Here is a 15,928-nt window from a genome sequence, read left to right on the forward strand (position 1 = left end):
ATCTCCAGTTAAAGGGACTAGGCAAGTAAGTTATGTGAAAGACCTCTGCCTGAGACCCTGGAGAGCCACTGCTGGTCTGAGTAGACAATGCTGACTTTGATGGACCCCACTGAAATATGGGGAAAATAGTGAAAGTAGGAGTTCTCCAGAAGGAGAACTGTGCAGGGGAATCCAGAAAATTATTTTCAGTGTGCACTGTGAAAACCGAGTATTCTTAGAATTTGGAGCACATACAAGAAAGCTTTGTTTTGTAGGCACTTGACAACCCTCCACACCATTAGGGATCTCCCTTCCAAAGAGTCATCACCAGAATCTACAAAGCAAGGGGAGGGGATCTTTGGAATAAATGGATGTGAAGTCTTTCTGTGGGCCTGAAGAAAATACTTGGAAAATAAATAAAATATTAATCAGTTCTCGGAATGTATCTATTGCCTTACTGGGTGTCCATTTAGTTCACCATCCTGTTTCTGACTATGGCTTTGGGGGAGTTCACAAACTGGGCATGGTGGTCCTCTTCAGTTGTTTATTCCCACCATCCGGTGTTCAGTAGCAAATTACCACTGATTTCATCTTCTAAATGCCCTTACTTAAGTAAGTGCCATCAGATTGCAACTGATGTATGGTGACCAAAGCAAGGGGTGTTCAAGGCAAGCGAGAAGCAGAGGTGGTTTGCCATTGCCTTCTTCTGCAGGACCTTCCTTGGTGGGGGTTGCCCCGGCCACAAATGGGAGCTTCATGGGGGCGGCGATCCACACATGCGGTGCGATGGCATCACTTCTGGGTTTACCCTGGAATCACTGGCATCGCGCCAGGATGCTCTAGCAAATAATGTCCTCAAAAACTCTACCCAGATTCGAGATAGATTCAAGTCCATTGGCACCTTAGAGACCAACAAGATTTTCGGGGTATAAGCTTTTGAGAGTCATAGCTCCCTTTGGTATGATAGGGAGCTACCTTCGCCTGAAACTACTTGATAGACCAATGTCCTCCAAAAACTCTTTGGAAATCATAGAGTTTTGGGGGGAGAGTGCTAGAGCATCTCCGTCATGATCCTGGTGCTTCCGGAGTAAACCCAGAAGTGATGTCATTGCGCCCCGTGTGCAGATCACTCCCCCCCCCTTCAGCTGGCCTGCTTCTACTCACTGACATAGCTGAGGGTCGGTGGGCAGCCTGGTTAATTGGTGGGTATTGCCTGCCATAACTGGGCAAATGGGAACCATATTCCTTGGTGGTCTCCCAAGTACCAGCCCTGCTTAGCTTCTGAGATCTGATGAGATCAGGTTATACCATTCGGTCTTTCCTTCCCTAAATGTCTTTATCCTTTTCAAAAGTCATCACAGGACTTCCTCACATCTTCCAAGATGGGTGCTTTAGGTAGTGTACAAAATAATAAATATTTGTGTACTGCAGACCTAACTGTGCCTTGAGAGAGTATGATCAATTTCCTCTTGTCTGTTGGATGTTTTCCCATTGCTTTTTACTCCAAGAATTTTCCTTTTTGTCTCCTGTTGTCTTAATTGGTTAGCTAGGTATCTTCCAGGTTTGTTTGCCTTCTCAAAGTATGTTTGTTTGGCATATTTGATTTTTTTTTTTTTGTATTTCTTCCGTTTCTATTGCCTCTATTCTATGCTTAGTCAATTTTATTTCCTGAGACACCTTTTTAGTTGGTTTGCTCTGGTTGCTTTTTTCTAGTACTCTCAGTCGTTCTAAAAGATTTTTGTAGGTTTTTTCTTTGTCTTCCTTAATTTTAGCGTTAAAGGCGATTAGTCTTCCCCGCAAGAAAAGCATTACTCGCATCCCAAATGGTAACGCTTGGCACATCTGGTGTATTGTTATGAAGAAAAAACTCTGTTATATCTTTTTTGCATTGCTCAAAAACTGGCTTCTTACGTATTATCTGGTCATTCAATTTCCATCTTCTCAGTCCTATTTTTCCTCGAACCCAGACCACTTCTATAGAGTTATGATCTGATAATATTTTGGGACCGATGCTTGGGACCGAGTCTTGGGGCACCTTAGAAACTAATACACTGTATTCTAGCATAAAGTTTTATGGACTATAGCTAGGGTTGCCAACCTCCAGGTACTAGCTGGAGATCGCCTGCTATTACAATGGATCTCCAGCTGATAGAGATCACTTCACCTGGAGAGAATGGCTGCTTTGGCAATTGAACTCTATGGCATTGAAGTCCCTCCCCTCCCCAAACCCCGCCCTCCTCAGGCTCTGCCCCAAAAACCTCCTGCCGGTGGTGAAGAGAGACCTGGCAATCCTAACTATAGCCCACAGAGGCATGCCACAAAATTCCTGTTTGTTTTTGCTATACAAAATTAACATAGTTACCCTATGGAATATGTGATCAAAATTTTTACCGGTATCAGATACTAGTATCATCTCCTAATTTATGCATGGCTAGGAACATCCTTGACAGAGAAGCATTGGCTTATAAGGTTTTCTGCCGCTGCTGTGCCATGAGATATTTGTGAAGCTCCCAAATACCAAATTAGATACAAATAAAATTACCTATGCATCCTTAACACCCACACGGCTGGTTCTGTTGACTGTAGGTGTTCCTCTGAGAATGTGAGCAGACAACTTGTCAGTGCTGCACCAATTGTGTGGCAAATTATTTTTCTATTACCTCTGGGCCAATATGGATTTGGGGGCCTTCACCTAATCGTCGCTGGCTGTTACAGTGTGACTGAATGTGTACAGAATGGTAACGCAATTACAGGCCCTGTCAAAAAAGGGACATGTTGCTCTGAATATAGTTAGAACAGGAAATTTGTCATGCCATCTCTTAAATTAATTTTCTTCGCCACCAGCTAATCCCCTCCCCCTTTTGCCTCGCATGAAAATGCTGGTTTGAGTTAGATTCTGAAAAAGCTTCCCAGTTCATTATCAGAGGCTCTAAAACATGAATAATGATGGAGAGGCCACAGACAGAAAGGGAAGCCAGGTTGCATCATCTGAACGCTACCGGGATAATTTACAAGGACCGTAATATTCCAACTTCTCACTGCAGACTGACCTTGTTTTAATCACTGTTTCTTGTAAATAGCTTCTAGTGCACCCTATCAATCTGTTCCCACCTGATATCTTCCCATTAATAAAAGCAGAAAGAATACACACAGCCTCCCCCACTTGAGACTGTATTCGGATGCAGAATGCTGCTATGTGACAAATGAGTTCCACAGAATTATACTTCGTCCTGCTGTGTCACAAGCACAATATCTTGCTTCTCCACCTCCCTGAATACTCAAGATGGTCAACACCAGAGCCATAGCAAAGCACTTTACCACCTACGGTTGAATTCCTTCCATAGTACTCTCAGTCTTTCAGAAGACGGCATGGTGCATCATCAGGAACTCTATTCTACCCAAATGACTTGTTAAACATATCTACTAATAGGACCTCTGCCTATTAGGGAACTCAACATTTGAACTGTCAAACATTTAGATTGCTAGCTGGTGTCAAAGGTCTGTGGTTGTTAGGGTTGCCAGTTTCCACATGGGTTCTAGAGATCTCCTGGAATTACAGCTGATCTCCAGACTATAGAAAGCCCCCCCCCTGGAGAAAATGGCTTCTTTGGAGGGTGGACACTATGGCATGCTCCGTTGAGGTCCCTGCCCTTTCCAACTCAACCCCCAAATCTCCAGGAATTTCCCAATGCAGAGTTGGTAATTCTAGTCCTTGCACTGATGCAGCATTACAGTTGCCAGCCCACACCCTCTCTTTTGTTTGTAGCGCATGCTGCTCCAATAATGGCCCTGTTCAGATGTTTAGTGGGGTACAATGGATGTGCATGGAGGGGGGAAGGTGATTGGGGTGGCATGCTCCACCCTTGACTTAGGAACATTTATTAGAAAGTATATATACCCATAAACATGCATATGGCATGGAGAACCTTGCTTTTTCCAGGATTCCCAAATGCATCAGTCTATGCATGTAGTCTGTATACATACATACTATGCATGTAGTCTGTGTACATTCTGATGGACACAAACAGATGGAGGCAGAGCTTTTCACCATGATCTCCCCACCACCACTGCCGCCACCACCACCATTGCCTTCAGTCTACTTCCTTTGAGCCTCTGAAAAGGTTTCATGGCTGTAGGAATATCTATAATCAGATGGGCCAAGTGACTGAGGTAGTTATTTTCCCTACCAATCTCACCAGCCCCCTGAGGGAGGAGCAGTATCGCCATGGAAAAATAGCCATGGCATACATTACCTGGCCTGTTGCTGATTAGTTCTTCCTTCAAGCGTTATCTAGCCGATGGCCACAGGGAAGCAATGAAGAAGGGCTGCAGGTCCAAATAGATACTTTGGATTACAGATGCATCTATAAAGAGGCAAAAAGACACAAGGCTAAAAAGTAGTTATAAGAGAGGCTGTATGACCAAGCTATAGGAAGAGACACAGGACGAAAAGGTGGAAGTTGCAAGCATTATTTCATTTCATCTAAATCCCACCTTTAGTGCATCATGGGATTCAAGACAGCATATGCAGGATCCCCAGAATCTCGGGGCAAATAATTCTGGAGCTCTGGAGCCTCAAGACTCACACCATACGTTTAGAAGGTGTAGCTGGTAATGGTAGCTTTGCAGTTTACCCCAAATAACCAACAACTGAATTCTGATAAGACTTTCAGCTGTATGCCATTTAAAAAGAAATACAAAGTGCTCATTAGAAACCTGAAATACTGTTCTGTGCAGGAGAGCATGTGGTGGCTTTATGATTGTCACAAGAACTAACTAGTCAACACGCTGGACAGTTGTCTTCTTTTCCGCGTCTGTTTCCCCAAGGAAGGTTGTATATCTGATTTATCTGACCAAAAAGGGATCAATACAGACCTACAGTGGGCTTTCATTCATGCTTCATATGAAGTATGCATCTTTAGAAAACTAGGAAGAATAGGGTTGTCAGGTCCTCTCTGGTGGGGGGGGGGAGGAGGGGAAGATTCTAGCGGGTGGGGGATAATTCTAGCCTTGCACTTTTCAGGATATGCTTCTTTTCTACATGCAAGGAGTTCTTTGGGTGAGGAAGCAAGCTTTGGTCTGTAATTATTTATTGTCACTCTATGTCTTGGCTATAGACCCCATTCATGAAAAATAACTTGTGTAGGTGGATCCTGGAGGCCACACAAGTTCATTTCCTGGAGCAGAGCTCTAAGATGTGAGCAGGAAGAGCTCATTAGCGATTCTGTGTTCCTATGTGGCAACGACACAGACTACGTTCCAAAAACCACTGTCTGGAACTCCCAAGTGGGTTTTATTTTAAACCAAGTGAATTCTGCAATCACCATAGACACAAACATACAGTGCAGTCCTGTATGGAGTTAGTCCAGTCTAGGCTCATTCATCTCAATGAGTTTAGACCAGAGTACTGTGCATGGGATTACACTGTCACACATCATACTGTGTGATTACTGTGGTTGGCTACAAAATGGTGATGGTTTTGCCATAACTGTGTATATAGAGGGCTATCTGTAAGCATTAGAGCTCCAGTCAGAAAGTGTCTGGAAAAAGGTAGTCAAATTCAGCAACAGGGCAAGAAAGCCAAAGCACTAGACTCCAGCCCTCTCCAATTTGCAATTGGAGAGGGCTGGAGTCTAGTGCCCTGGCTTTCTTGCCCTGTTGCTGAATTTGACTACCTTTTTCCAGACACTTTCCATTTTTTGAATTTGACTGCCTTTTTCCAGACACTTCCCAGACACACCTGGGGTCTTCTGCGTGCAAAGCAGATGCCCTACCACTGAGCCACAGCCCCTCTCCAATTTGCAATTGAAGAGGGGCTGTGGCTCAGTGGTAGGGCATCTGCTTTGCACGCAGAAGACCCCAGGTTCAATCCCTAGCATCTCCCACTAAAATGACCCAGTAGTAGGTTATGTGAAAAATTGCTGCCTGGGGATCAGGTCTTCCACTATAGAGACCTCTCCACACTGTACTCCCATTCCCTGCCCTCACTTTACAGGGAGATTTTACCATAGAGTTTGTGGCGAATCCTAGAGCATTGCCCCAATGCAATGACATCACTTCTTATTTTGTGCTGGAAGTGACATTTTGCATCGGCATGATGCCAAAGAGATTGTCCCCACATCCGAGTTTCTCCTGGTAGGTGCCAGCTGCAACTGGCAACTTTACCACTACCTGAGACCCTTGAGAATGCTGCCCATCAAAGTAGCAATAGTAACCTTGATAGGGCAATGCTCTGATAAGGCACCGTCGTTATGTCTTCATGTGTTCAAATAAACACCGTAAATTCAAAGAATAAGTTAAAAGGCAAAAACCAGTCATGAAGGTAAAAAAGTAGCAGAGGTGTGTGATCTGTCCAATGTGTTGCATGCCTGAGAGGCAGAAGTTGTGAATTTCTGCTCAGTACAGTGAGCTGATGCCTCTCAGGGAAGTAATGTGTACCTTTGAGGCTCATGCTGCTGACCTGGAGAAGCTGAGAGGTATGTAGAAGAAACTTTTGGAGACCTGATAAAGGCATCCTTCTCTCCTGGCTCCTCTGCTGTCAGGGGAAGTGAAGATGGGTAGGATGAGTGGGAGAGAAATGATCATATAGAAAGGACCCAAATGACTCAGATGGTAAACTGATATTTTTGTGCTAGGGTTAGCTGGAGATCTCCTGCTATTGCAACTGATCTCCTGCCGATAGAGATCAGTTCACCTGGAGAAAATGGCCTCTTTGGCCATTGGACTCCATGGCATTGAAGTCCCTCCCCAACCCCACCCTCCTCAGGCTCCACCCCAAAACCCTCCCGCCAGAGGCAAAGAGGGACCTGGCAACCCTATTTTGTGCCAAGGATTCCCCCTCTGGGGATAGAGGGACAGAGGGCACTTGTTTGTATCAGATTGTTGTGTGAGGTTGTATGATGGGCATTTTAACTGTATGGAGACTTTACTGATTGAAGCAAAGGTTGCAGACATCATTTACTATCTAAATGGGCTGATGAGTTGTACAGGGAGGAAGCCAGAGCACGTTGACAAAGAGGATGCTGAAGAATGTAGTCACATGGTTCTAAAGGGAAAATTTAGGTTGCTAGGAAGCAAGTTAAAAACCAGGGGATCCAAGACAATATTTTCAGAAATACTGCCTGTTGTTTGCACAGGGCCAGCTAAAGAGACAGAGATTAGGGGTTCAAAGAGTTTAGATTTGTCAAGCGTTGGGGAAGGTTTTGGGACAAGCCAACCCTGTACAAAGAAGCTGGGATCCATTTGAATCAAAATGGAACTAGACTGCCAGAACTTAATATCTAAAAGGTCACAGAAAAGCTGTTCTCCTGGGGGGAAGCCAAGAGGAGCTGGGGATTATCTTGTCTGGGATGACTCATTCCTAAAGGATGGTGGATTGACTAGTCTGGGTCATGTGAATGGGGATGGGTTAGAACTTGACAATGTGAGGATGCCAGGAAATCACATCTGTTTCAGGGGACTAAAGGCCTGTAGGGGGACAATGTGTCACATTAAAGCCACATAGAGGAAAAATCAAAGCATAGGTGTTTATATACAAACATGAAAAGCCTCCAAGTTAAAGACGGGAAAGCTGTAGTGCTTGCTGTAAGAAGTAGACACCATAGGAAACTTTTGCACCATTTCAGGCAGGACGTTCCAGCAAAGGAGCTGCTACTGAAAAGGAACAGACCTGTACTATTGGACAGACTGCAGGGAGGGTTCAGCAAGGAGGAGACTTTGGGAAGCTCTGAGGTGGCAAATGGACTAAAAAAACCACCCTAAATTGGATCTGGAAGCACAGCAGTAGCCAATTTAGCTGTTTCAAGATGGGAGTAATATGATCCCATCATCTGCACTCTCTAAACAAAAGGCGAGTGGCCCTTTTTTGCACTAGTTGTGTCTTCCAAATAGTTTTCAAGGGCAGGCTCGCACCAAGCACATTGCTGTAGTCTAACCTTGAGATTACAACAGCATGGATCAGCATGGCCAGATCCACAGAGTGGAGAAAGGGAAGCAATTTCTGCAACAGACACAGCTCATAGAAAGCGTTCTTTGACACTGTGTTTGCTTGGCCTTCTAACAAAACTGCAGGGTTCAATGATATCCCTCAGGTCTCTACAGGGGTAGTCATAGAATCATGGAATCATAGAGTTGGAAGGGACCACCAGGGTCATCTTGTCCAACCCCCTGCACAATGCAGGAAATTCACAACTACCGCCCTCCTACACCCCCAGTGACCTCTACTCCATGCCCAGAAGATGGCCAAGATGCCCTCCCTCTCATGAGGTCATAGAATCAGCATTGCTGACAGATGGCCATCTAGCCTCTGCTTAAAAAACCCCAGGAAAGGAGCGAGTACCACCTCTCGAGTAAGCCTGTTCCATTGAGGAACAGTTCTCTTCCACACCATCCAAAGTGGGTTCAGTTGCATACCACCCAACCCCTGCTGAAGTCTCTGCTTTACCAACTCCATCTGAGGACTTTAGCATGTTCTCTAGCAGCCATGAAATGCAATATGGTTAGATAATGAATGGCCGTGCCTTGAAGCTGTTGATTATGGAGCGAAATTAGGGTTGCCAACTGAGTGCTGGCAACTAACAAGAGCTGTAGGGGAGGCAAATACATGCAATGTTGCAACCACTTTCCACACAAGGGTTTTTGTGGGATCCTATGTCAGGGCACTGACCTCACTTCTAGGTTTTCACCAGAAGTGACATCGCAACACCACTGTGGTGCCTGTTTTGCATGCCAGGATTCCAGGATTTTCAGGTGCCCTCTCCCCCCCGTCAGGCAGTTTTTGTGAACTTGAGCAGTGGCTGCCATGTTCCCTCCTTGGCACCAGAGGGAAAGGATCCACACAGGACACACGCCGAGGAGGGAGTATAGTGATAAAATGCTGAGGGAACAGAATGGACTGCACCACTTCAGACTGCAGGTGGATCAGGGGTCACATTTTGGAATGCTCCCGTGTATAGAAATCCCCTGCCAATAGAAACACAGTACAGGAAGCAAAGAGAAGAGGCGTAGGGTTGCCAACCTCCAGGTACTAGCTGCAGATCTCCTGCTATTACAACTGATCCCCAGGCAACAGAGATCAGTTCACCTGGAGAAAATGGCTGCTTTGGCAATTGGACTCTATGGCATTGAAGTCCCTCCCCTCCTCAAAACCCGCCCTCCTCAGGCTCCATCCGAAAAACCTCCAGCTGGTGGCAAAGAGGAACCTGGCAACCCTAAAGAGGCAGAAGGTTTCTCCCTGTTGCGTTTGTACAGAATGGTTTTTAAAAATATGTGAATGAACAGTCAGAGCTGGAATTTTGCACCCGCCGTCTGAAGTGGTGCATTCCATTCTCCATTCTGAAATCCATTCTAGCACCTTGTTCTCTGGCGTGTGTTAATGGGGTCATGCATACAGGTTGCTGCTCTTCAGGTTGCGGCTCTAAACTGTGCGTATTCTGGAAGGCCTCCAGTGACTCAAATGACAGCCCAGAGAATGAAGCAAACTGACACATTCTTCTGCCATTTTCTGTCCTTTTCCCACTCGATTATTTCAGCACCATCATTGTTATTGTTGCTGGTTCCTGGGCGCAGTATAAAATGCCTGGCTTCAAGCGCTGGCAGAACGCTGAGCCCATTAAGACAGACGCCCTTGACATGCCTGTCAGAGGCACATTCAGTCTTCCACCCAAGCGGGCGTAGAGTTCAGTGGGTTAAACGGCATTCAGAAACAGTACCTCAGTCACTGGTTCCTGCCTGTGCCACTTCCTCCCCAAAACAAAAATTCTCCTCTAAGCAATGTCGCCTGCTAAAGAAATACAAATACATGTTGCCAACCAAAAGTAAGGGAGGCGAAGCTTGTGCCAGATTCCTACGGAAGGCCAATTGCTCTGTGCGTCGAGGTGTTCGGTATTCTTGCCGTTCTGTTGGAAATGCTATTTTTATCCGTTGTATTCTGGACCAAAGGGATTCTTCTGTTCAGCTCAGAATGGACGTGTTAATGAAATGCCTCCTGGCAAACAGTCCACAGGCAATTGTGCTCTTTGCATCTGAATAAGCCAGAAAAGGTGTGTGTGTGTGGGGGGGGGGGGGACTGTTAAAAAAAAAACACAAGAACAACAAAGCAAGAAACCTGACCCGCAACATCAACCAGGCAACAATACTGTAAGCGGAGATAATGGCAAGTCAATTTTTTTAAAATCCAACGCATGGAAATATCAGGTTTGGGTTTTCAGAGGCAGTTGCTGAAGGTTGACAAAATCACCCTAAGTTCCTGACTCCTTGGAAGTTCTAGGAGCAGGTTGCCACGTTCCTGCAGCACGTGCCAGGGCGCATGGGAAATCTGCTGGAGAAACGCTGGCACTGGCTCCCTTTTAACATCCCTGCACTCATTGCAAAAAGTTAATTTGGCAGTTTGCATCCCTCCTGCTGGTCCCTGGCGGGGTGTGTGTGTGTGTGACACCATTACAATGATATTAGGAGTCAGTTCTGTAAGGAATACCCAGATGACTAAGCAGATGGGATATTTGATAAGGTAGAATGCACTGAGAAAAGGCAATCAGGAAGCCGAGTTCACAATCCAATAAAACACAGACCTCAGCTGAGGGCGACCCAAGGCTCAATTAGCCTCCTGGGACTATGAAATAGTGATGCCAGCCTCCAGGATGGCCTGGGGATCTCCCAGAATTAAAGGTGATCTCCAGACTACAGAGATCAGTTCCCCTGGAGAAAATGAGTGCTTTGTAGGGTGGACTCTATGGCATTGCCCCCCACCCCCCCACTGAGGTCTCTATCCTCCCCAGGCTCCATCCCCAAATCTCCAGTTTTCTATACTCATTCCAAGTACACATTTGCTTGGACCTTGTAGATAATAATTCTTTTAGTCTTTTTAGGAAATAAAATTAAGAAAGTCCAGTTGCATCTTTTAAAAGAGCAACTGGATTTTTAAAATATTATTTTGTATGTGGCTTTATTAGTTAATTGGTTTTGTGTAGTTAAACACAAAGGTCTCCATTGTTGTTCTGTGCTCACAAAAACAATTGTCAGTTTGCTTAAGTTCTATTTGTACATAAATTCTGGATCCATGAATGAACAATTTGAACAAAACAGAAGAAGAAATCCTGGACTGTAAGCAAATTCATTTTAAATTCATTTGGTTTCTATTCAACCTCAAATCAATAGCACTTAATCGTGCAGATATTGAAGGCACCACTCAGAGATACTTCTACAACCCACTAAATTAATTTCCTCCTGTGCCATTACTGAGGAAGCCAAATATGGACCCAAACTGAGAAAAAAATGAATGGCAGTCACAGCAAATGGAATTTTAAATTAAAGAACTGGGGAGCCAGGAGAAGAAAAGCACTAAGACTGATGAGGAAGGAAGGAAGGAAGGAAGGAAGGAAGGAAGGAAGGAAGGAAGGAAGGAAGGAAGGAAGGAAGGAAGGAATTGTCATAGAATCATAGAGTTGGAAGGGACCACCAGGGTGATCTAGTCCAACCCCCTGTACAATGCTGGAAATTCACAACTACCTCCCACCACCACCCTAGTGACCCCTGTTCCAGGCCCAGAATATGCCCCCCCCCAAAAAAAACCTCTCTAGGATGCCTGGCCAATCTGGCTTGGAGGAAAAATTACTTCCTGACCCCAAAGTGGGATTTCGCACTACCCTGGGCATGCAGAGAAGGGCCACAAGAGTCAAACACTGATGCAAACCTTCCTGCCCTCCCTCTCATGATCTGTCTAAGCTCATAGAATCAGCATTGCTGACAGATGACCATCTGGCCTCTGCTTAAAAACCTCCAGGGAAGGAGAGCCCACCACCTCCCAAGGAAGCACTGAGGAACCACTCTGTTAGAAAGTTCTTTCTAATGTTTAGCCAGAAACCCTTTTGATTTAATTTCAACCCGTTGGTTCTGGTCCGACTTTCTGGGCAACAAAAAACCACTCAGAACCATCTATATGACAGCCCTTCAAATACTTGAAGATGGTTATATCACCTCTCAGTCGTCTCCAGGCTAAACATACCAAGCTCTTTCAACCTTTCCTCATAGGACTATTGACAAATGGTTTGTAGGAAATGTGAAAGACTTTGGGGAGCTTTAGTGTGGGTAGGGATATGTTTGTGAAATTAGTGATAAGTTGGGGGAGGAGTACATAGAGAAAATATTTTCCGTCCCTATCTCCAAATACTAGAAATTGGGGGTAACCAGATACATTTATCAGCAGTAGATCAAGTACAGATTAAAGAAAGAACTTCTGCATGAAAGGCAAAATTAATTTATGAAAGTCACTGCCAGAAGATGTAGTGATGGTAGTGTTGCCAACTCTGGGTTGAGAAATTCCTGGTGATTTGGGGGTGGAGCCTCAGAACGGACTTCAGCAGGGTATAACACCATTGAGTCCATCCTCCAAAGCAGCCATTTTCTCCAGGGGAACTGTTGTCTGGAGACCAGTTGTCATTCTGAGAGACTCCCAGCCCCCACCTGGAGGTTGGCAACCCCACTTGACAGTCATGCTTTGACAGAAGGGGGTTAGACAACTTCATGAAGACATGCAGTGTATCCTTGAATATGAGTTGCGGGAGATTGACTGTAGAGGAGGGTTGTCTTTATGCTCTTCTCGTTGGCATCCCAGCCTTACCTGTGCCACTGTGAGAAAGGGGAAGCTAGACTAGATGGCTCTTTGTCTGATCCAGCAGGGCTCTTACTAACTCTGCAAGATAGGCTTTTATTTTACCATTATTACATTTGGGGTGGGAAATGGCTGTGGTAATCAGGGTTAGGGTTGCCAGCAGTGCCTCATCAAATGCTGGGAAATTTTGAAGGAGGTGTCTGGGAGGGTGGGGGGGAGGATTATGTGATGTCACTTCTGGGCAACTGTCTAGGAATCTATATATTTAATTCCCAAGTGTGTCCCCCAGCTGTGGATACCTAAATCTGCGGGTCAGGACTACTTACCCCAAACAGATGCTTCCACAGAGTTGGGAGATCCCCTAGGTCTGCAGAAAAATCTTACATTCAAAATAAAACATTGGGGGGTTGAATTCCACCCCCAAATAAAAAAGTGTTCTTTGCATAAGCACAGAGAATGCACTTACTTTTCGAAATGGACAATTATATAAATTATCTTAGGTTGACTTAGGATGAGCTGTCTTACCCAAATTGTGATGTTTCATACCCTGGAGAACCTTCAGTAGTAGACCGAGCCAGGATGTGGTAAGTTGTATAGTGATGCACATTGGGTCATTAAACACCAGTTTACCATTTGTGTGTAAAGTGCAGTCAATTTGCAGCCAACTTATGGCAACCAGGGGCTTTCAAGGCATGTGAGAAGCAGAGGTGGTTTGCCATTGCCTTCCTCTGCAGAGACTTCCTTGGTGGTCTCCCTTCCCAAGTACTAACCCTACTTAGCTTCGAAGATCTGATGAGATCGGGCTATATCATGCCACCTTCCCTCTCTCTGATAACTAAACCAACCATCCTATCTTGATAATGCCACCGTGGAGCAACCATGTGGGGAAAACAAAAACCCTGGTTGTGTGAAGTCACCCCATTCTGCTGGAATAGAATTCACTATATATTATCAAGATCTGTCCTTCAAACCAAAAAGGGAAGCTGGCAGCCTTTAATTCCTCAACTAGTTGGATATGAAAGCTGTGTACAGAATTCAGTGAACAGCTGGGCCTGCCAAGCTGTCCAATGCTGAATCTGTGGCTACTTTTAATCTTGGATTGTAATCAGAGCGGTATCTTTTATTTAAGTAATCAAGATCAGCATGACTGCTTATGTAAAGACAGCTCTTCTTAAACTCTTTTCCAGACCGTAATCACTTCCACAGTGGCCTTTTGTTCTGATGGGGTGCATATTAATTTCTTAGCAGCATGTATGTTGGGTTTGGGAATAAACCTGAGCTCAGCTCCAAGTGAGCTCTGGGTTGTTTTGCCACGTCCCTGGCCCTTTTTGCTGAATTACATATAGTTGACATTGAATGTAGGACTGGAGATACAGAAACTGGTTTGGACGCACCATTCTATTTTGTCGAAATGTTGATAAACTATGTCCGCAATAAGCCTTTTTATTTATTATGGACAGAGCTCCGGAAATACAAGTAGCTCATCAACTTTATCAGTGTGGGGTAGGATAAAGCAGGGGTCCCCAACCTTTTTGAGCCCATGGGAACCTTGGGAATTTTGACACCAGATGGTGGGCACAGCCACAGAAATGGCTGCTGCAGGAGGTGAAACCAGCCACAAAACGGCTGCTGCAGCTGACCGTCAATCACACAGGGAAGATCCTTGTGCTATGGTGGCACAGCCAATCAAGTCTCCAATGGCCAATGAGAGGACTTGCTGGGCCAAAGCCCCACCTGGCTCCACCCACTTTCTGTAGCACATCTAACCTCCCCCCCCTCCAAATAGGAGCCATAAGGGACTGGTTGAGATGGAAGCTGTGGCACGGGGAAGTTAAGACTTTGCTTCCATACCATTTTCCTGCCCTTAAACAGCCCCCCTACTATTTAGAAGGTGACTTCACTGAAACAGGAAACTGACAAGTTGTCTGTATGTTCCTCACAACAGAACACATAAGAGCTCCCAAAGGGGGGTTATTTGAGGTCAGTAAAACAGCATGGTAGGGAAAAGTCCCACTCTTAACTCCTTCCCCCCACTGGCTGCTATTTAGCAGGTTGTTGTTGTTATATTAAATTTTTATCCTGCCCTATCCCATCCAAAGTCTGGCTCAGGGCGGCTCACATCAATATAACATCAACAATATTCTAATTTGAAATGATATCATAATATACAATAAATTACAGTTAAAACCTCTAATACAATATAAGTATAAAAATCTGTAGATTAACCAGTGACCCATATGGTGCCGTTAGGGTTGCCAGGTCCCTCTTTGCCACCGGCGGGAGGTTTTTGGGGCGGAGCCTGAGGGGGGCAGGGTTTGGGGAGGGGAAAGACTTCAATGCCATAGAGCCCAATTGCCAAAGCGGCCATTTTCTCCAGGGGAACTGATCTCTATCGGCTGGAGATCAGTTGTAATAGCAGGAGATTTCCAGCTACTACCTGGAGGTTGGCAACCCTAGGCACCGTTTATTAAGTCCTGGTATCCACAGTCAGGAGGGAAGGCAGGGAGGACAAGGATGGAACAGAAGATGTAGCAGGGAGGCTAGTTATTAAAAATGCACCAGATCTTCCAGATCACTGAACTTCCATTGTGTTCTCTAGTTTGAGAGTGACAAGTTAGCAGTTTGAGGGGGTAATTATCTCACCTGCTGTGATACGCCTACTGCAGGCACCGGTCCCTTGCACAAAAGACCGGTGTGTTCTAATGGCAGGGCACATTTTAAAGAGAGTCCAGCCACCCCAATTCATTAAAAGAACGTGCAGCCGTTGTCAGCATTAACGGTTTAAAGTACTGCATGTCAGCCGAAACTTTTCAGTTTCTCTGACGTCAGGCAAAGCAATTAGCATTAATGGTACTTGTTACATATTCATTATATAATATAATATATTCTAAGAAACACGGACTGCTGTGAGAGTGGATAATGCAAAAAGGAAATGTAAGAGGATGGCTTTTTAAAGGCTAGTCCTTTCGGAAAGGGAAATTTGTGGTATCAAATTGTTCATTCTAGTTGGTTTTAGCTTGGCATGGAAGGATTCTTCCTTGTAATTCCGCCAGCAGGACTAACAAATAGCTTCTCAATAGAAAGTATTTTCTCTCTGAGAAACCGGTTTCTAGGGTGTGAGTTATGGTATTCATTAATAAAGTTGTGGCCTAGACTGGCAGAATAACTAACAATTTCTCTTCCAAAAGGAAAGCAAAAAAAGCAAAGCAAAAGTAGCCACTCTTCTGGTGTTTATGATCAAATCCCCCCCACCAAAAAAAACATAATGTCATGTGAAACTAATGAGGATGGAAAATGTATAGATTTTCAGTTTCTGAATAAAGTCCATCTGTCTCTCTGTGG

At 44.9% G+C, this 15,928-nt stretch overlaps 1 protein-coding gene across 2 annotated transcripts in view; it reads left to right on the forward strand.

The window, feature by feature from the left end:
- Positions 1–15,928, forward strand: part of RIMS4 (regulating synaptic membrane exocytosis 4) — a 94,151-nt gene that overhangs the window by 49,234 nt on the left and 28,989 nt on the right. The gene's annotated exons all lie outside the window — the stretch shown is intronic.

The sequence above is a fragment of the Euleptes europaea genome, chromosome 2, assembly GCF_029931775.1.
Source record: "Euleptes europaea isolate rEulEur1 chromosome 2, rEulEur1.hap1, whole genome shotgun sequence".
NCBI classification, from domain to species: Eukaryota; Metazoa; Chordata; class Lepidosauria; order Squamata; family Sphaerodactylidae; genus Euleptes; species Euleptes europaea.